Source organism: Thermobia domestica, chromosome 1 (assembly GCF_964235325.1).
Source record: "Thermobia domestica chromosome 1, izTheDome1.hap1.1, whole genome shotgun sequence".
NCBI lineage: Eukaryota > Metazoa > Arthropoda > Insecta > Zygentoma > Lepismatidae > Thermobia > Thermobia domestica.
Window position 1 is genome coordinate 102,866,912 of NC_137454.1, and position 21,545 is coordinate 102,888,456.

Here is a 21,545-nt window from a genome sequence, read left to right on the forward strand (position 1 = left end):
GTTCGGTTGCTTCCCATTTCGACAGCCCACCGTGCAGTTTTTTCACTCCTATTCACAACTAAACTCATTCTGTTACTCGTCATGCTATACAGAGGTGTATACTCAGGTGAATACTAGTGAACCCCAGTTGTGGTATCTTTGTTTCGTATTCGTACGTCAGGTGTACGATCACTTTTTGCGTCTACTCTATATATTTTCTACGGAATTTATTTACTTTCTGACCATTAAACTTGTCTTTGTGGTTCTTTATTGATATATTCATAAAGCTTAGTTTTCATTATTCATATTGTGTGTGTTATTACACTTCTTAAATTTTCTGTTTCTTTTTCGCAAGCATTCTCGTTTCAATAGCATAGGTGTACGAACACATTTTGCGCTCACTGTATGTACAGTAAATACAAATTTATAATTTTTGACTTTACGAAATATACAATGTAATTGTTCAATAATTAACATAAGCAGGCATTCATTAATTTATATTAATATAATAGTTAACAAAACTAATAAGCGGGTGATTGATGACTCAGTGGTAGAGTTTTCATCTATGGTATTCTAACCCAGGACATGTGGGTTTTCGATGGCTAATTTTGTGTTCGAAAATTTTCCCGGTGGTACTCTTGGTTCCCTTTCTTATATTTGTTCCATCATCACTCATTAACGAATTTAGTTTATCAAAACTCTATAGCCATATATTCATTCTGTCCGTCAGTGAAACAAACAGTCTCAAGAACTATCTGATGGATTACCAATCAATTTTGGCCATGATGTACAGAGTCAATAGTTAAGAATCGAGTTCCCTGATGAATGTAATATTCAAACCGGAAGCGGTACAAATCAACCATTTCCGGTTTTAACGTTAATCATTATATAGTAAATATGGTAATAGATAGCGAGAAGCGGTTTCCAGTAATCGACATATATAACATTCATATAGATAGAATGTTACCCAGTTTGTGCATCTGCTGAAAATAATGAGCTTAGGTATTTAGAGAGCATTTTCCGCTTTAGAAAATGTGTGCTTGGTAAAGAATGTAGAGATTTAGCTGAGTCAGGCACGTAGCTAGAATATGGTAATAGGAAGGGGGGGGGGTCTGTCACGAAATACTATGGTTATTTACCAGGGGCTCAATCATTCTAAACTATTTTATTTTCAACATATATTGATTCGTTTAGCCAAGATTTCTAATGGGGGCATGATATGAAATACTGTGGTTACACACCAGAGGCTCGATCAATCTAAATATTTTACTGACAACATACCCATATTGATTGGTTAGGACAATAAAATGAGGATATATTAGTAAGTATTTTAATAAGAAGCTATGAAGAAATCTCGAGTAAAAGAATATAAAAAAGTATTGAAAAAGATATCGTCTTCCGAGGTCATTCGAACGTTGTCGAGAATTTTGAGTCTGGGAAATTTGCGCCCTACCTCAAGAACAGGGAAAATTGCGCCTGCGATGTACCTCCACCGGGAAGTTTGAGACCTGCGAAATAAAAGAACCTATTGGAGCTTACGCATTTCCTCGGAGGGGCTGACATTACAGCATAAACAATCCTCCCCCCACAACCATGCCATTTGTGATTTATTTTCATTGTGGCTATATAAGGGGAGAATAAACTTCAATATAAGCCAAAAGAACACAACGGATCAACGCAATCACTGCTTCTTCCAGAGATGATTTTGGGGGAACACTGGCCTCCCCAGAGCTCTCAGAGTGCCCCCTCGGAGGAGACCAAAATAATACGTCTATAATATAATAATAAATAGAATAGTACCAGCAGTGACCCCCCTCCGGAATACAAAATGTGCCCCCCGGAACATTTTTCCTGAAAGAACGACTGAACGCAATTGTGTGTTTGAAGTGTAATTCCAGCAAGTAAACACACTGTACATAGTTTTCTTGATAATATTACTGAACTGATTTTACATTCACTTTACATTTTCTTTTCTATATTTTGTGTCCTGAAAAGCCAAACAACTCTCAAGGATTGTGAACAGAGATATCTGGGTAGAGCCAAACAGCCTTTTGTAGATTAAATTATACTCTTTGATTATATTAATAAATAATTATATATCAGTCATTTATACGTTTATTGTAAATTTTGTAGTATAATGAAAAATTGTATTTGTATGGATTGCCCTTTAGTGAACTAAAATTGTATTTTTTTTTCATTTGTTCGGAATATTATAACGGATGGAGTAACTCACTGAGACGATAAGAGGCAAGCCTAGTTCAAGTGCGAGTGGAAGTTACTTTACACAATACAATAATAAGTTGAATTGTAGGGCGCTAACATCCCAGTGCAAATATATAGCCGGCGCATTTTCCCCTCTTTTTGGGGTAGGGCGCAAACATTCCAGTGCAAATATATTGCGAGTGCATTTTTTCCTATTTTTGTGGTAGGGCGCAAAATTCTCGCATTCAAGGAAAATATAATGTCCGTGAAGTTGACAAGCCACTTATGTCAGACTCCAATTTCGACTTTAAACGTCGCTAGTGCTACGTTAGTGTTCGATAGTGACGCAAATCGTTAGTACTCCAACTGCATGCCAACACGCCCACTTCTAAGAATCATCTCAAAAGTGAGGTTAACCATTAGAGCAAGTAAGTGCTCATTGGTGCCATTAACATTAACGTTAAAGCCTCCATCGTACGACCCTTTGAGTAATAATAACACCACGTTTTTTGCTAGTCTCAATGCGTCCCTATATTATCGCGAATATTCTGACGTGCCCAAGTTAGTTACTTTTTTTTGGGGACTATTGTTTATGTTATTGTTTATTGTTTATTGCTAGTCTGCAGAGTAGTCCTTACATTAATATGCCATTGTCCTTGATAATCATTGCGTATTTACAAGCAATTTGTTATTACTGTTAGAAGATATCAAAAAACAACAGATAAAATCTACTACTTAACGGTTCATATTTTTCTTTTACAGTACATAAACGATTAATAATAATAATAATAATAATAATAATAATAATAATAATAATAATAATAATAATAATAATAATAATAATAATAATAATAATAATAATAATAATAATAAGACTATTCCAGCATAAAAGTTATCAATTGCATCACACTGGCAACAAGCGACGCATATTTTAACTTCATAAAAAATCGTTTCTCACGATTTTCTGGAAAACTACGTATGATAACATCTTCATTATGTCAAGTTGTTTATCTCAGTGTGATATATGTCTTACCTCTGGACAATATCACAGTAAAACAAAAATTAAATATTAGGAGTACATCGTACTTTTGGACTACATCTCATTAACCATGGGAAGATTGAGTAGTGTATACTTTAGGATGTAAGTTTCAGCTTAACTTGCATCATACATTCTTAGGATTACAAAAAGGAAATTTGTTCGTTTGCATTTGAACAAAATTCTTAGGATTACAAAAAGAAAAAATAATTTTTCCGAATTCCGGAATTTTTTCCGAAATCCGGAATTTTTCCGAATTCCGGATTTTTTCCGAAATCCGGAATTTTTCCGAATTCCGGAATTTTTCCGAAATACGGATTTTTTCCGAATTCCGGAATTTTTCCGAAATCCGGATTTTTTCCGAATTCCGGAATTTTTCCGAATTCCGGAATTTTTCCGAAATCCGGAATTTCACCGAATTCCGGAATTTTTCCGAATTCCGGAATTTTTCCGAAATACGGATTTTTTCCGAATTCCGGAATTTTTCCGAAATCCGGATTTTTTCCGAATTCCGGAATTTTTCCGAATTCCGGATTTTTTCTGAATTCCGGAATTTTTCCGAAATCCGGAATTTTTCCGAATTCCGGAATTTTTCTGAATTCCGGATTTTTTCCGAAATCCGGAATTTTTCCGAATTCCGGAATTTTTCCGAAATCCGGAATTTTCCGATTTTACTTTCCGAATTCCGGAAAGTAAAAATTCCGGAATTGGCCATCCCTAATTTATACAGTATTAGCACGTTGGAATCAGGATACATTGGTTCGACTCTCTGTCAGTACAGTAACAGTTTAAAGATGCATTTTTCCCACTGTATGCGGTGTTTTTGCACGTTAACGAGCATATCTAGCGAAAGTTTAGTGTCCTTGCTTCACAATCCAGAAATCTCAAGTTCGAGACTGGCCGCCAGACTACTTCTCCAATGTCATATGCTAGTTAGAAATACTGATCCTTAAGGATTTTATCTTATAGAAATCGAGAAATCCGTATTATTATGTAGAATTAGACCAGAGGTGGGAAAACTGCTTGCTTGCGTTAAAATTCTTCTGACGACAACTCATTCAGAACAGATTTATTATTCGTATGTTATGGTAATGGAATAACTTCCCGCTAACTTAGATGAATTCAGAACTCAGAAGTCCAACAACAAAACTAGTAAGCATCGAAGGATGAAAGTTATTTTCTCAGCTTTCGTTCAATATGTGCACCTTTAAGTACACTGGGTCCTTCTCTCCTGGTCTTGTATCTATGGAGCGTGTCCTTGTTTCGATTTATGGTTAGAGACCATCATAGCGTCTCAGATTTCTCTTTAAACTCTAAATCTTTTCCTGTATACTCTCGTTGTTGACAAAGGACGTAAATTTAAAATACATAAATACAATCAATCAATCAGTACTTACTTGCAAATATGCTGACATAGTATCATTTGTCGCAAGAAATTTCAAGTACTAAACAGATTTCAAGTAAATTAAAAGCATAATTTCAAAATGTGGTAAAATATTGTGTATGTTATGCATAGTACTAAAACTATAAAAATATCGATCGTTTTAAATATGAGATGAGAGGATAATTCGAACAATTAAACTTCCATAACTGGTGCCGTACATAGTATAGAAGCAAAAGAAGTATATTTTTAAATTGAGTAAAATTCATCCTTTTACCCTTGACCGACTTGTAATTCAAATAATATAAAGCATGAAAGAAAACACACAGCATATTTCTACGAAAGTTATTATGAAATATTTTCTTACTGTTAGGCTGAATTCACCTTCTCCATGATTGACATCAATCTCAATGGGAAACCCCCCCCAAAAAAAAGCCTCTTAATTCGGGTAATTTAATGAAGGTTATCATTATACATTATTGTATTACTAGCAGCGTTCACCCCGCTTCGCTGCGGTCACCCCGGAACGCAATAAACTTTGTTACTTAGATAATTTTTACTTTTTCGCTTTCAAGTGATATGATAAAAACCATAGAAGATTGCATTAAATGTTAACATTATATCGCCTGTCATTTATGTTAACCCGCCCCGCTTCGCTGCGGTCACCCCGGAACGCAATAAACTTTGTTACTTAGATAATTTTTACTTTTTCGCTTTCAAGTGATTGCAGTAAATGTTAACATTATAGCGCCTGTCATTTATGTTAACCCGCCGAGTGACACGGTCATGCGGGTTGCATATAAATACGTTTATTTTTACCTATGATGATCTAACAAAGGATTTGTACGTTATGGACACTTGAATGGTCAATTATCTCAAGACACTGGTAATTAAAAATTAAAGTGATATGATAAAAACCATCTAGGGTCCAAATCCTAATAACCCCCCAAAAATAAAAGAAATTGGTTCAGCCGTATTAGCGTGATGAGGGAACAAAGGATTTGTACGTTCTCTTTTATATATATAGATTATTATTATGAGATGGGTAAAATTTACCATCTTGCCTTTACTGTGTAGTTCAAATTGCAAAGAAAATAATGAAAATGGAATAACTTTATGAAATATAACACGGAACTTAATTTTATCAATTACCCTTGTATTTTCAACTAATTTCAAGCCCAAAAAATGAGGAATGGTGGGAAACTTAAAGTTAATGTGTACTGTTAATTATTACAATCTAACAATAATTTTAACGAAAGTTATTGGGGGAAATTGTTGTTATACATTATGTGCGTGCCTAAACTTCCCAGTTTGAGGTGAATTTACCTTTAAAAAAAAAAAAATCAACCGATTTCAATATCAAGGAATAAATACATTAATTGGAAAAGCCTCAAAGAAAGCACTTACCAAGCTTAATTGAAATTGATATATCTTACGAAAATTATAATGAAAAAGACAGACAGGCTCCAAAGAAAACAGGTTGAAGTAGCAAAGATGAAATTGTTGAAATGTATGTGTGATGTGACGAGGAAGGGTGGAATAAGAAGTTATTATCAGGGGCACTTTTAAGGTGGGACTCTTGTGTAAAACGTTTCAAGAATAGAAGTTGAGTTTGGGCATGTAGATAGAAAAATCGACGATTATGTGGGAAAGGTAATTGGAAAGCTGGAAATAAGAGAAGGAAGGAAGAGGAAAGATCCAAAATGAGATTGGAGAACAAGATACAAGATTATTTGAGTGTGTGAGAATGAACAATAGAAGGTGCTTAGGATAGAAGAAATTAAAAGAGAAGAATTAAGGACTAAAACGCTGACCTCGTATAAACATGGGAAAATCCAGAGACAAAAAAGATTAAACAAGTAGACAGGTACAGAAGTGCATATCATATAATGGATTATAAGAGCTCACTTAACGGTTGCTTTTATCCTTGAGTTATACAATATGTTGTTCAATAATGTCTTGTTGTGTTGCATAACTTAGACCCTGTTTTCCTTTTTTCGAGAGAGTAAAATTACAGTTATTTTGTTAGAAAGCTGTAATGAAACGCTTTTCTTCGTTTGTGCTTTTAAGATCTAGACGGACATGCAGGTACTTCACAACAATTAAGAACAGAAACAAAAGTTACGAATAGAATAGACTAGTATTAATACTAAATAGATGTTTACGACGAATTTATGCTTTTAGTCTTACACAAGAAATTTACTAATAAATTTTTAACGAGTGTGTTTCAATATTTTTTTTTATTATGAATAACTAAAATTATAATAGCAAACTTGAAAAATGGAACGGAGTATAAAATACGCATTATTTTTCTTAATGTTGTAATTTGTATGGGAAGTAAGTATACCTTATGGAAATGTCGATATATTTCAGTATGTGCATATATACAGTATATATTTCGTAAGTTTGTTGTTTGAGTCAATTGTGTTTTGTTCATGCGCACTCACACCAACACACTCACATAGACACTTGCAGACAAAAATTTTTATCTAACACGCCTATTCATATAGGCTATATAGCATATATTCTGCTGTAACATCATGCAATATTATCGAGTAATTTCATGTTAAAAGCTATATCTTAGCAATGCATTAGCAAGAAAATGTGTATATGTATACTTTGTATTTGCGCAAGTTTCTCCCTTCTCTCATATTGTTTATTGCCTTCTTTCTTTTCTATTATTTTCTTTCAATCAATACAGTCATTTGCTTGCATACAGTGTAGTTTTTATATATTTCGTGTCTCGAGAAATCAATAATAATTATGTAGCCAGACAGAATGAGAAAACACCTCTATGTTCCCATCCCTCTCTATTTTCTCTGCAATACTTTATGTATATCAGTGTGAGTACGTGTGTGTAGGTTAAGGCTTCTTTATTTGATACGCCTAATTCATTGTATTGACTGTAGTGAAGCTTGTGCTTTCATAAAAGTTCATTCTGAGGCTCTTAACCTGTAGAAACAATTAGTTCTGGAAAGTTGAGTCCAAAGTAATTTTCTTTTGCTCTTTTCTTTCATTTTCGTCACGTTTGTCCTGCGCATAATGCATATACGACTACAGGTACAGTTACGTAAGGGAACACTTTTTTCCTCGTAAAAATAAATAAATAAATAAATAAATAAAATAAAATAAAAAATAAAAAAGTTCAGAATATTTGCTATAGGAATGGCCAAATGTTGCTGTAAACGAAAAATTAAATATTAATACCTACGATGTTATATTCATTTTAGAATATATTTTCAAGTGAATAATGTATTGTTCTCCAACTATGGGAATTGTTGAGTATTACATCGATTGGTTGCTCGCATTGACCTTTAACGTCCCTTTTGAGCACGAGGCTATATGCACCTATTTAAGGTAGAATCCGAACCACCGTAATGCGTACAAATTTTTCAAGGTTTTCCTACCAGCAATAAAGTCTGGGACCCCGTATACCAAAAATGCAAGCCCTAGTCATTAGATCAACGAGGAAGGCTAGTACTACATGTGTGATTATTCATAATGATTATTCTTATTACGGCTGTCCCCAGCAGTTGTCATACCTGGGTTTCCGGAGGGTGTTCAGTCTTTGGAGATACATTTCAAAATATACTAATTTGTTTTTCCATATTATAGTACCTAATGTAGTTATATTAATATTATAGTCTATTTACTGTAGTTAATAAGGATATTACGTAAATAGTTGTTATTCTATATGATATATTACATGAACGCGTTTTTTTGAAGTGTATGTATATGTGTATTCGCGACTGTGTTTGCCTTCTTGGAATCGGTCTTGTCCCCACCCTCCCATTTGGAAAAAATCCTACGGGATTCCCTGTCCTTTATAACTATCTAGAAAACCAGAAAAAGAAACAAACAAGCAAATAAGTATCTATTTTATTTCGGATGGAATTTGAAGCCAGATTTTCCTTATTATAATATACTTAAGTTGTAGACTAATATGGCACTAAGTTGTAAGTTGTATACAAACCAAATACGCGTGATGAAGAGGTTATAGACATTTCTTGAGATCTACTAAGCGTTTTCTCTTAATAGCTTCATGTATGGTTGCGACTTTAGTTCACACTAGTTTCTACTTTAATCTCTTTTACCTAAATTGTAAAATTCGTTAAGTCGGTCAGGTTTCAAGAAAGTAGATTACTCGCCTAGGTTCATTCCCGTTGTGCCTACTTCCCGTTCTGCCTACAGACCCTCCAGCACTTTAAAGAAAATATTTTTAATTATCTTATCTCTAGGCAGAACGGTAATTCCCGTTGTGCCTACTTCCCGTTGTGCCTACTCTTTCGAGACGGGGAATTATGTGCAGGGAGGAATTTTTGTAGGGAATATTTCTTTAGTATTTCTAAAAGCTTCTGTAAAAACAACCACCACCTCTACAAGTTTCATCATACATGGAAAATTGGTTGACTCAGTTGCAAGAATGTTAGACATTGTATGTGAAACAAACATTAAAAAAAAAAAAAAAAAAGATCTAATATCAAGCAATTTCAGAACAAAATTTTATTGATACTTATTGATACCTATTGATACTTATAAAGTGACAGATTAAAAATTTGAATTGAATTTTATACAGATTACTGTCTCGATCTCAGAACTTTCACTTTTCGAAGCCGTCAGGTGTTCTGAACGCTGATTGGCTACCGGTGAACACAGTAGCCAATCACCTTCAAGAGTACCAAACTGAAACAAAATCTTATAAATCCCTTTCCCTCCCCGATTATCTGACCTTTTGATTTGAGTTGAAACTCTACAAAAACATTCAATTATGATATTTGTATTTTGTATTCCTGCTATTTACATTGACAATATAAATATGAAAATAGAAGTATGTATGATATTATGGCATATAGTATAGAATCACGTATAGAAGACAAATCAGCTGATAAGGTGATGCCGAAAAAGTAATTTTAATGTAGGAGACTAAGACCCTTTCTTAAGGGCCCCCTTATGCATCCTGTTGCATTAGCCCTATTTGTTTAATATATGGCCATCAAACATGTCTTAAGGATGTGAACTGTGGCACATTTTACGTACTATGAGTCGTAGCACGTTGGAGATGAAATACTGGAAAACCGAATAATTTTTTTTTGTGAAATGACTTGATATTAGACCGAAGAAACTTCGTTTTATGTTCGTTTTCGTTTGAGTTTCAATGTCAAACTGTTTTTTTTTTTTTTTTTTTTTTTCAACTGAATCAATTTTCCATTTTCCTGTAGGAATTAAAAAGAAATAATATTCATATTTACTAAAGTAGATGCAAACAACCCTGCTAATAACAGAACTATATCCCAGCAATTTTTCCCAGAAGAAAAAGTAGAATAACATCTAAAATTTATGATGAAACTTGAAGAAATAGTTATTCTTCTTACATAATTTCTTAGAATTACGAAACAGATTATTGCGAATGCAAGACAAAACCCATGGAAAATTTCTGATAAAACTGACAAAATTCAAGGAACAGAATCATAGTTGCAGTTTAATAAAGAGATTTTTTTTTTCAGCGGCCATGCATCTAAAATGTTATATATAATTCTTCACTTTATTGAAATAACATTTTCTAAATACTGAAAACCCAACGAAACACATAAGACTGTTATAGTAATCAGATGCGTAGCTAGAGGGGAACGAGCGGGGCTGTTGCCCTGAGCGCTAATAGTAGGGGTCGCCGAACAAGCAAGAAGAAAGAAAAAATATGGGAAGTCAGTAAACGACGCGTCGCCCTGAAAACGTATTGGCGTCCGATTAAATCAATATTGTTAGTTTGCAAAGAAATAGATATGATAAAAATTTTCTTGCTTGCTCCGCTCGCAACATAAACGTTTCAATAAGAATCACAACAAGCTTTTACTTATTACGTTAAAAAGTTATTATATATGATTTGTTAGTGTCAGTGTGATAAGCAAGGTGCCTAGTAATGACTTATAGTCTACACAGGAGTGTTTTCAAAATCAGAAACGGTCAAAGTATGAAATACGTGTTCGGCGTTTTGTTGGTGATGAGTTTGCTTAGATAATCACGCTTCTCTACCCAATCGGATTACTCACGACGGTGAGAATGAAAACTCTGAGAAATTCGCAAAGAAGGCTCCTTCTGAATTTCCATTACATTTCACAGAATATTTTTACCGTAAAATAATCGAAATTAAAATGCTATTTGTGTGGTCACATACAGAATAAAATCACAGATATTTACGATTATTAGGAAGGCTGGAACCACGTGTAATAGGCTTGATGGCTTACATAGATGTGGTTGCATACTGTTTACATTTTGAACAACGATTATGAGATCTTTATTTAAATTACATTGGGTATATTGACGATATGTGGTATTTAGTATTTACATTGACAGTATAAATGAAATGAAATGAAATTTTTAAGTTTTACGTCCTACGGTAATGCTGGCTGGGCTAAAGGAGACGGTGATGATGAGAAATGAATGAAATAGTGGAAAGTAGGAGAAAACGGTAGAACACCGAGAAAACCAACGCACACGGTGTTTGTCCACCACAAAGCTCACCTGGCTCTAGCTGGGATCGAACCATGGACCCCATGCACCAGAGGTGAACGCTCTACCCCTGAGCCATTACGGTCCCATTTTTTTCTTTTTTTACAATATAAGTACGACATATTGCGTGTAATACAGAATCATGTATAGAGGACAAAGCACCTGATCATATATAGAGGTGATGCCGGAAAAAGATCTGTGATGTAGAAGACAAAGGCTTTTTTTAGAAAAAGAAAAGAGACCGAATTATGCATCTTCTTGCATTGTTTGTTTAATATATGGCCAAATATATTTTGAGGATGTGAACTGTAGCACCTATTACGTACTGCGAGCCTTAGAATGTTGGAGATGAACTACTGGAAAACTGAATAAAATTTTGTTGTGAAATGACTTGATATTAGACCGAAATAAGTTTATTTTCTTGTAACTGAATCAATTAATTTTCCATTTCTCTGTAAGTATTAAAAAACACATCTCTACTAAAGTAGACGTGAATAACGCTGCTAATAACAAAACTGTACCTAGTCATTTTTTCTGAGAAGAGCAAGTAAGATAACATTTAAAATATATGATGAAATTTAAAGGAATAGTTATTCTTCTTACAGAATCTATTAGAATTACTAAAGAAAAAATCCCTAGAAAAGATCCCTCCCTGCACAGAATTCCCCGTCTCGAAAGAGTAGGCAGAACGGGAAGTAGGCACAACGGGAATTACCGTTCTGCCTACAGATAAGATCATTAAAAATATTTTCTACAAAGTGCTGGAGGGCCTGTAGGCATAACGGGAAGTAGGCACAACGGGAAGACACCCTCGCCTAAGACTTCCCCGTCCCTTACGGTATCGTTATTTAGATTTTGCTTGCGGGAGGAACACAAATTCTCAGCTGATGTAAGTTGACGGTTTACAATAACTATGGTAGTTAATTCTTTATTTCCTTTTCATTTAAGTACTTTGATTACTTTGATTATTATTATTAAGTTTGGTCACTTTTTAGACAGGCTAGAAAACATGGCCAAATTTTATAGATTTTATGCTATTTAGGATGTTGAATGATGTGACTTTCTTTATTGACTATACTGCCACCTTACGGAATTACAATAATATTTAATCAGTAATAGTCAAAATAACATAAATTAAAGAGAAAATAATAATAAAGTAAATTTTTAAACTCTAAGAAAAACAAAGTCATGACGCAAAATGCGTCATTCAAATTTTAGAAAGTCGAAAATCAAATGAAATGAAATCTTACGTCCCACGAAAATGTTGGCTAGGTTAAAGGAGACGGTGATGATGATAAATGAATGCAATGGTGGAATGAAGAAAGTGAGAGAACCCCGAGGAAACCTAAGAATACGGTGTTGGTTCATCATAAAGCCTACTTTACACGAGCTGGTATCGAACCAGGGACCCCACGCAACAGAGATGAACGCTGTGCCACTGAGCCACCGTGCTTTTTTTATTTTTTAGAAAGTCGAATAAAATTGGTTGAAACATTTTAAAGTTGTTTAAAAACTGATTAGCTAATACAGGAAATGCAAGCTTTAATAAATAGTCGTACACATAAGATATAGGTCTTTATTAAGGGAGAAAAAGGTAATGGTGACAGTAGAAAAGTCGTCTGGGGTTACGTCATAGACTATGGGTTAATGTGCACCCCTTTCTCCTAACTATGATATGCAGATAGTTTAAGTTACCCACGTATTTAATTGAACTATTTTTTATATAGGTCAATTGGTTAAGTTGATTGCTCTCTTCGTGTTGATATAAAGTTTTAAGTCATTACATTTCATCAGTTGGCGGCATATCCATAAGCGAGCGAAGTTTGTTACAACTTGAAATTATTTGTTACATCTTCTACACTTGTCATGCAACATTCTTTTTAATTAACTGTTGGATCGTAATAACTCTATCTTCTGTGGTTGTCATGAATCCACTGACAAAACATTTCACGTTATCGCCCAAGCATTTGCAAATGTTTGGCCTCTAATTTTTCTGTGTGCGTGACAACGACGGAGTTGTTCTTTTATTATTATTATTATAAATATATTTATGCTTAATTACTGTTATTACTTGTAAATTCGGACATATTTTATCTTTATTATTATTATTATTATTATTATTATTATTATTATTATTATTATTATTATTATTATTATTATTATTTTATTTAACGTATTACGACATACATCCTGCAAGGCAATTTTACGCTGAAATTAACAGTTAATAAAAAAAATAATAATAGTATTGAAGGAACTGGAAGAAAGTCTCCCGGGCCAATGTTAAAGGTTCGCCTACCATTGGGCCAATGTTAAAGGTTCGCGTGATGGGCCTGAGAAAACCTCTAGTAAAAACCTCAGTCACAAATGTCGCCCGTCAAATTTTCGAACGACAATTCAATTATGGTTCAGGAACACTAACAGTAGCACGCATTCGACTGTTTAAGAGCTCTCTCGTAGTTAAGTGGTTGGCGTACGCGATTTTGGCGTGGGAGACCTGTTTTCGATTCCCGCTGGAGCTCATGTGATTCGGATCCAACGTTAAAATTGTAGGTCAAAGCCTTTTATAGTTTTGCTGCTGAAAGGGACGGTAAACTGGAAATCAAATCAAATTGACTGTCTAAGTTATTCGGTTATCATTCGTTTGATTTCAGATTACAACAGAATTTTTGGTTATTGATTCAGCACTGTGAGTCAATTGGAGAGTTCTTTTTTTATTAAATTAGTAGCTACCGAAGTTTAGTCTAGAAACAAACATTGCTAATTACAGACAGAGATCACGCGAAATGTGATCACATTTATAAATGAACGGAACACGGATAGCCGCCGTTAATCACCGTTGCCCTTGAAGATATTAAAGGACTGACTCATTTAACGAACTCGGAAGAGATAATTGCTCTAGCTATCTATTACAAGAAAACAGAATCCAAAAATTTGCTTTCGTTTAAGAGTTATTTCTGTGAAGTAACGGACTGTCGTAAGTCACCGTTACACGTTACGATGTGAACGAATTGACATCATTAATGGGCTTGATCGAGATAATCACTCTAGGTATCTATTGCCAAAAACAGAATTCAAGAACTGTTTTCCATACAAGAGTTATCGTGTGAACTAACGGATGTACGTAAGTAACCGTTACACGTTAAAGATGTTAACGGATTGACTCCATTAGCAGACTAGTCCAAGATAATCGCTCTAGCTATCTACTGCAAGAAGCAGAATTCGAGAAATTCGCTTTTGTTCAAGAGTTATCGTGTGAATTAACGGATGGACGTAAGTCAGCGTTATACGTTAAAGATGTTAAAGGATTGACTCTATTAACAGTCCCGATCAAAATAATCACTCTAGGTATTTACTGCAAGAAACAGAATTTAAAAATTCCCTTCCGTTTAAGAGTTATCGTGGAAACTAATTGAAGAACATAATTCACGAACCGACGAAATGTGAACAGATTGATTTCAATAACGAACTCGGCAGAGATTATTGCTCTAGTTATCTCTTGCAAGAAAACAGAATCCGAAAATTCACTTTCGATTCAAGAGTTATTTCTGTGACTAGTGTTACTCACAAAAACGAGACGAGAAGTGCGTTTTAAAATCCGAGACGAAACGAGAAACTTGACAAGTCTTGTCTTGTTTTGGAGACGAGAAGTTTCTTGAGTCTGGTGGACAACACTGATTCACCCAAATCTTACAGTTTTAGAGTTACATAATTCATAGTAACAAACTATAAATTGATAATGTGGTTGTACGAATACAATAAAGTTCATTTATCAACATTTATAGATACACAAGTCTTACACAATATAATTCAATAACACATATGTTTTAAATGTTGTTATATCACACCCTTCGTTGACGTCTCGCGACACGGAAGAATTACAGACTGTGTTCAAGTGGGGAAAAGAAGCAGAAGCGGTATATTTTATTACGATTTTGACTCGACATACCGGCTACTTAAACGTTGAAATACATTGAGGGCATATTGCCTAAAAGATTACATTTGTATTTCCATAATGACTGAATACCATTCGAGAGCTTCTCTGTAGTAAAGAAGGGGGATATGGAGAGACTTTAATCCCCCGTAACAACTTTCGGAAAAAAAGAATTAAAAAATATCTTATATTGTGTTATAGAGAATTATACACGAAAATGCTCAAAAACCGAATGAAAATATTAACCATTTCTTGCGGAAAACACGCAGTCCCCACTTGACTATGGAGTATTCCAAACCCCCGGAAAGCCGACCACTACCGCAGACAATCCTTAAATCCGCTCTGCTCAAAAGGTATTTAGATGCATTAAGGCAAGAAAACGAATTCATAAGAAAGAAAGAATTCAATATGACACACCAAAATATAAACTAGATGAACTTCTTTGAGGACACCCCGTTTTAAAAACAAAAAGTAGGGAAAAGTAACAAGAATGTCGATGTTGTAAACTTAAAAATTATTTCTACATTAGAAATAAAATCTTTTCACGAACAAAGCTGTTCGTCAATTACTGTGTATAAATATGAATTTGTTAAAGGTATTTAATATCTACTTTCCAGCGACGGTTTGTTTCAATCATTGATAAACCAGAGATGGTATGCCTTCATCACTGAAAAACCAGAGACGGTATGGCATATCACCGCATACCGTCTCACTTCGACCACTGCTTATAGATACAATTAAGAAAAAAATCAAGCATACATTTTGTACATAAATTTACAAAACGATACGAGAAAAATTTCGGCACGAATAGAGAAAGGCTTTCCAAGAATCAAGAAGAGACGAGAAAGAATCCCCCGCGAATCGAAACGAGACGAAAATTCGACAAAAATTTATGAGACGACACAACCTTATTTCTTGTCTCGTCTCATCTAGTTAGCCGCACCACTAACAACGTAAGAGGCATATTATTTTTATTTATTTATTGGGTGATAGGGATAACATCTATTTCAGTAGTGATGTGGATCTATAGCTTAACGAAGGATCTAAACCATGTGAGCTCCCGCCGGGAATCGAAACCCAGATCTCTCGAGTGGAAGACGTTTATGCCAAACACATACCCAGGAGGAAGGTCGGAAATCTTAAGACCTATTATTATTATTATTATTATTATTATTATTATTATTATTATTATTATTATTATTATTATTATTATTATTATTATTATTATTATTATTATCATTATCCTAGTCATAGTAATTCCCTAGTTGTGTTTTCTTCTGCACTGAAACAATTTTTTTACTGCTTCCTGATAGCTCTCATAAACAGCCTGCAGTTAGTGACATTTCCTGTGTCGAAATGTGCATGTTCTTCTTCTTTAAACATCTTGCCAGGTGTGTCCCGATGTTACATGTATCAATTCTGAATGAGTTCCAAATGTTTATAGTTGAGTAACTATCCTTTTACTGCGGTGGATCTTTACCACAAGTCTTTTAAACAGTTCAGTTTTTTAGGAAATTAAGAATCTGGGTGGGATTGAAATTACATTAGTTTCTGTCAACGAATTAAAAATAAAAGGGGGAGGGAAGAGATTTTAGTACGAAAAAAAGAAGAGAAAGGAAAACTATTAAGAGTAGTATCTAAATTTAAAATTTATTTTGGGAAATCCTCTAAAATGATGTACAGCCTCTGGGAAGACACGTGCCCAGAAATTACACTGACAAAAAAATAACAAACACTGGTTAGAAATTTATGACAAAAGTGCTGTTTTTAGCTGCTATAAACATTTCGGAAAGAACCTCAGCACCCTATGAAAGTGTCCTCTGAAGAGACAGTAATGTTAGTGTTTGTACTTCAGTACGTATTTAAAAAGAAAATCAGACGTAAAAAGTTTTCGTTTCTTGAAGTTTTCTTTTTAGAAAAATAGACCAGAGAACAGTTTCTTTCAGATGTTGCCAGATTCTTTGTGTCAACCTTGAATCAGTGGTACCAAATTAACTATAGGAGAAATTCTTTATTGTGGTGTAATGGGAAGAATTATTCAAGAAAAGAATTAACCTTTTTGATTGCTATTTTTATAGCAAGGAGATTGGGTCTGGAGTGAAAGTTTTTTTTTTTTTTTTTTTTTTACTGAAAATAACATCAAATAATGAACCAGAAAATGGTACACACGTGGTAGCTATAAATAACCAAGGAATTCGACTAACCTGAGATGCGTATTATTGTAAAGATAAATAAAAAGGAATTGTTTGACCAGGTTTTCACATAATGGCAAACAGTAGAAGAAAAGAAAGAAGATATGTGGTTATGCATTCTGGGTCGAAGCAGAAGTCCTTCCCGATGGCCTACTGGGTTCGATTCTTGGTAGAAGAAGATTGAAATAAATATATTATGATGGTTCGGATTCCACTTAAATTGTAGACCCACGTCTCATATAGTCTCGATACTCCAAACCCTCAAACCAATAAACCTGTGAACAGAATTGTAATTCAAAACGTACATTTAAGACAATTATCAAAAGTATCAAATGTTATTGGGTCGTAAATTTTGAAAGAGAGAAATTCGCATAGATCAAATGATAATAATTTGAATAGGTGTCATGAATAGATTAACTTGACATAGATATTCACGATTTAAATGTATCATATATAAAACAGACAGGCTTTATGGCAGCAATTCTATCTAGTTTTCAGTCCAATCCTTCGGAGCAAAAAAGTTTGGGTGGGGGATCCAACATTACAAGACACTACGTTTATGTGATATCGAACTGATGTTATTCTACAAATGATAAGTAATGCTCTTAGAAAAAGTTACCAAGCTTTATCGTTCTTATAAAAAATATTTTATTTATTTATACTTATTTCTGTACATTAGCGGCATCTATGGTCTTAAGCTCATCGTGTATAGCCATTACGTCCTTCCGCAAGCAAACTATCAAGAGAAAGAAGAAACCGGCCTGGGACCTGTATGTTAGATACCATCTTGGCATTTACCTGATATGAATGAGGAAAAACCAAGAAAAGTCTCACTCGAAATAGCTGGCCTGGAAAACCTGTTATACCTTTTCGATCGTGTGTCCGCACCGAGAACCGAACCCAGGATGTATAAGAAAATCAAGAGTACAGATGATGTGTAAGATCAAATCTTCAGGCTATATCAATAATTTCTCTCTGCTAGACAAAAATGTGTGTCGAGTTACAAAGTTTTGTAGCATGGGGAGGTCCGGACTCAGTGAACCCCCAAGTGGGGGCGTTTCAGCTCCTTCCTCAAATCCTGAAAAGTGCAAACATTTGTCGCGAAAGCAGTCAGAGCTCATCTGTCGTGTCAGGGTTGTCCTGTCGATTTACAGTGCCTGAGAAAAAGGTAAATTGCGCGGCCAATGATGATGGCCAGAATTCTATATGCCACATAAATAAATTATTTTGGTCCAACGTAGGCTTTTTCTTCATATCAATGATATTGATATCTCATAAAGGCACCTCGCGACATTAATAGTATATAGTCGTGAAAAAAAAAAATCTCCCAAAATGATGGTTCATCGTCTATAAACTTTGAACCACAACAACGAATTCGAAGTAGTCAATATGTTACTTTTCCTGAAGGATCTAATTCTTTTCTCCTATTGCGCAGGGACTAGGGTGGTTGTCTCACTTGTCGCATCTATGAGACACCCTTGTCTAATGCAAAGAATCGTTGGTTCGACTCCAGACTGGGACGCCCTTGTGATGAACAGTATTGCCTTTTTAGACTTCTTCCATTTGCGCTAATTATATTCTTCTTTCACCTATACTTTCAATCATCATTTCTTGAAAATCCTATTTTAAGCCTATAGGAAATAGTTGCTATTTGGTGGTTTAATAACTTTTTCAGCATCAAAGCTATGTAAGACATGGATCTACAACGTAATGTAGGATCCGAATTATATGAGCTTCTACCGAAAATCAAACACAAATAATCTGAGCCAAAGGGGTGTACGTTGATCGTATAGCCATGAGTGAACTCAGGATATAATCATGGGACATGGATAGAGGATAGAGTCAATCTCTTTTCTTCCTTTCAAAGAAAAGCAGAGGTGCAGAAACAACATAAAAAAAGAGTGAAACGTAGGCTACATAAAATACCACCTACGTATCTGCAGCCAACGATAACTATTTTTAACCAATCATATTTTCTGTGAGAAGACGCAAGGAGGTCACGGCCAGTATCTTCTTGAAAATCCTCCAACGACTGAGTTATGTCTACCATAATAGCACACAACACACATTACTCAATGTATTTAATACAGAAGGTGCTAAAGAAACGAGGCACGAAGAAATAGAGTTGAAGAAAAAATTGGTAGATTGGATGCCCCTTGCAGAACAGATCGCAAATATGCCTCTTACTAGACTTTTGCACGTACACGAGATGATGAAGTAGTCAACACTACGCTTTGACGGTACTTATCTCTCGTGCGTAGGGTTTCTGGTTCGATCTCAATTTCTGCAAAGTAGGCTTTGTGGTGGACAAACGCCGTGTGTGTGAGTTTCCTCAGGTTTCTTCTCCTTCCATCATTCCACAATTATTATTAATCTCATCACCACCGTCACCTTTACTCTCAGTACATAAACGTGAGAAGTTAAACTTTAAAAGCAATGCTTCAGCTGCATTTATTCCCTAGACTTCCTCAGGTATCTATTTTATAGAGGCTGAGAGACCCTGAGGAGTAATCAGACGAGGGTAGAACAAAAAATGAAGAAGAAAACATTCCCATCCTCACCAGAAATCGAACATAGTAGTTTCTTATCGCATTTTAGGCATTTAATATCTTACTGAAGTAATATTACTTAAAAATCTCAACTTTGAGGCTTTATACATAGAACCAAATTTAAATGTAGTAGTGATTAATATTATCTTGTAGAGGAGAGTGTATTTATTTCAAACTCTATAATAAAGGGTGTAACATAAAGAGCGCCACTTTTGAGTGTATTACACTGAGCATACACACAAAATTTATTGATGAAATTAGGTAATTTATATATTACATATTTACATGTTTTTCAGTATATGCTGCCTATGATTATGTATGAAATATGACATCGCTGAATTGCTCTTCATGACTCTGCAGACACACTTTCGTTCTTTCGATGAAATTTCTCACAACTTTTCAGCATACTTGTACCTCTAGTTCTGAAATTACACGCTGAATCTCGGCCATCAGTTCTGGAAGTGATTATGGTTAGTTGGCGTACACACAAGATTTCAAATTTCCCTACAGAAAGAAATCACATGTCAAATCACAAGATCTGGGTGGTCAATTCACGTCACCGTTGCGAGAAATCACCCGGCCTCACCAAACCAAGGGCGCCGATTTCTCTGTAAATTTGGGGGGGGGTCCATTCAGATGCAGAAGATATATGTGAGGATTTTAAGACAAATTGCATTCAAATTATGCCAAATATTGTATATTCATAAATACAATACCGGGGCTCACATGAGCTTTGGGGGGCGCCCCCCCAGGGATCGGCGCCCTTGCACCAAACCTCTTTCGTAACAAGTCGATACAGTTCCTACCCGTACAGAAAACAGGTGACAATCGTGCGCTATTCGGGGCTCCATTATTACTAACCACAAAGACAGCATATGAAAATAGTGTTAAGTTCAGTGCTACCAACTTACTAGAACAGAAGTAACGGGCATTTCAAAAGTTCGTTCTTTATGGGACACCCTATGTGGGGAGAAAATAGAACATTGTTATTCTTGGGAGGAAGAACCTCATTATTCCAGAAGGGGAAACAGACACGGCGAGGAAAAGCCAGGAAATTGTTTCTTAATGTTTAAAACGAAACGCACTTATTATTATTTTGTTCCCCGCAAACCTTCAAATTGCATGCACGCTAGTTAATATCTCTTGGCGTCAGGTAAGAGACAGTGCAGCTAGCGACAATCTAATAGCAATTAGCCTTGCTGTGGACTATTAGCAATTAGCGTGACAAAAACAAATATCTTGCGTTTATACTAACAATTAAGAGTATGTAAATATTTCGCCTAGATGTTTATGCAACCCAAAACTCTCAAATGTTTTGAAGTTTGCATATTAGCGTTACTCACAGGCTGGGATTCCTTGTTATTATAATAAGGATTATTATTATTATTATTATTATTATTATTATTATTATTATTATTATTATTATTATACCGTGTTATTTATTTCAAATACAATATTTACAATAAAAAAAATTAAGTGTATCAGTAAATGAAAATATGTAAATGGTTCTATTCCAAACAATGATTCAACAATGTATAATGGAATCTCAACAATATTCTCGATTGCCGGCATTTGCAGAAATAATAGAATGTGTATATTGTAATTGGTCATTTATTATCAAACAAATGGATAAAAGAGTATACTTTTCCTTACATATATTATTAGTATTTACCCTTTTCTGGAATAGGGGGGCCAAAGGTAGAAACAGTAAAAACAATATATTATTACTTGGACGTCATTAAAAATTAGCTTTTGATACATTTAACCT

At 34.7% G+C, this 21,545-nt stretch overlaps 1 protein-coding gene across 2 annotated transcripts in view; it reads left to right on the forward strand.

The window, feature by feature from the left end:
* The window catches only part of LOC145687808 (dual specificity calcium/calmodulin-dependent 3',5'-cyclic nucleotide phosphodiesterase 1-like), a 714,058-nt gene that overhangs the window by 103,139 nt on the left and 589,374 nt on the right, over positions 1–21,545 (forward strand). The window lies entirely within an intron of this gene.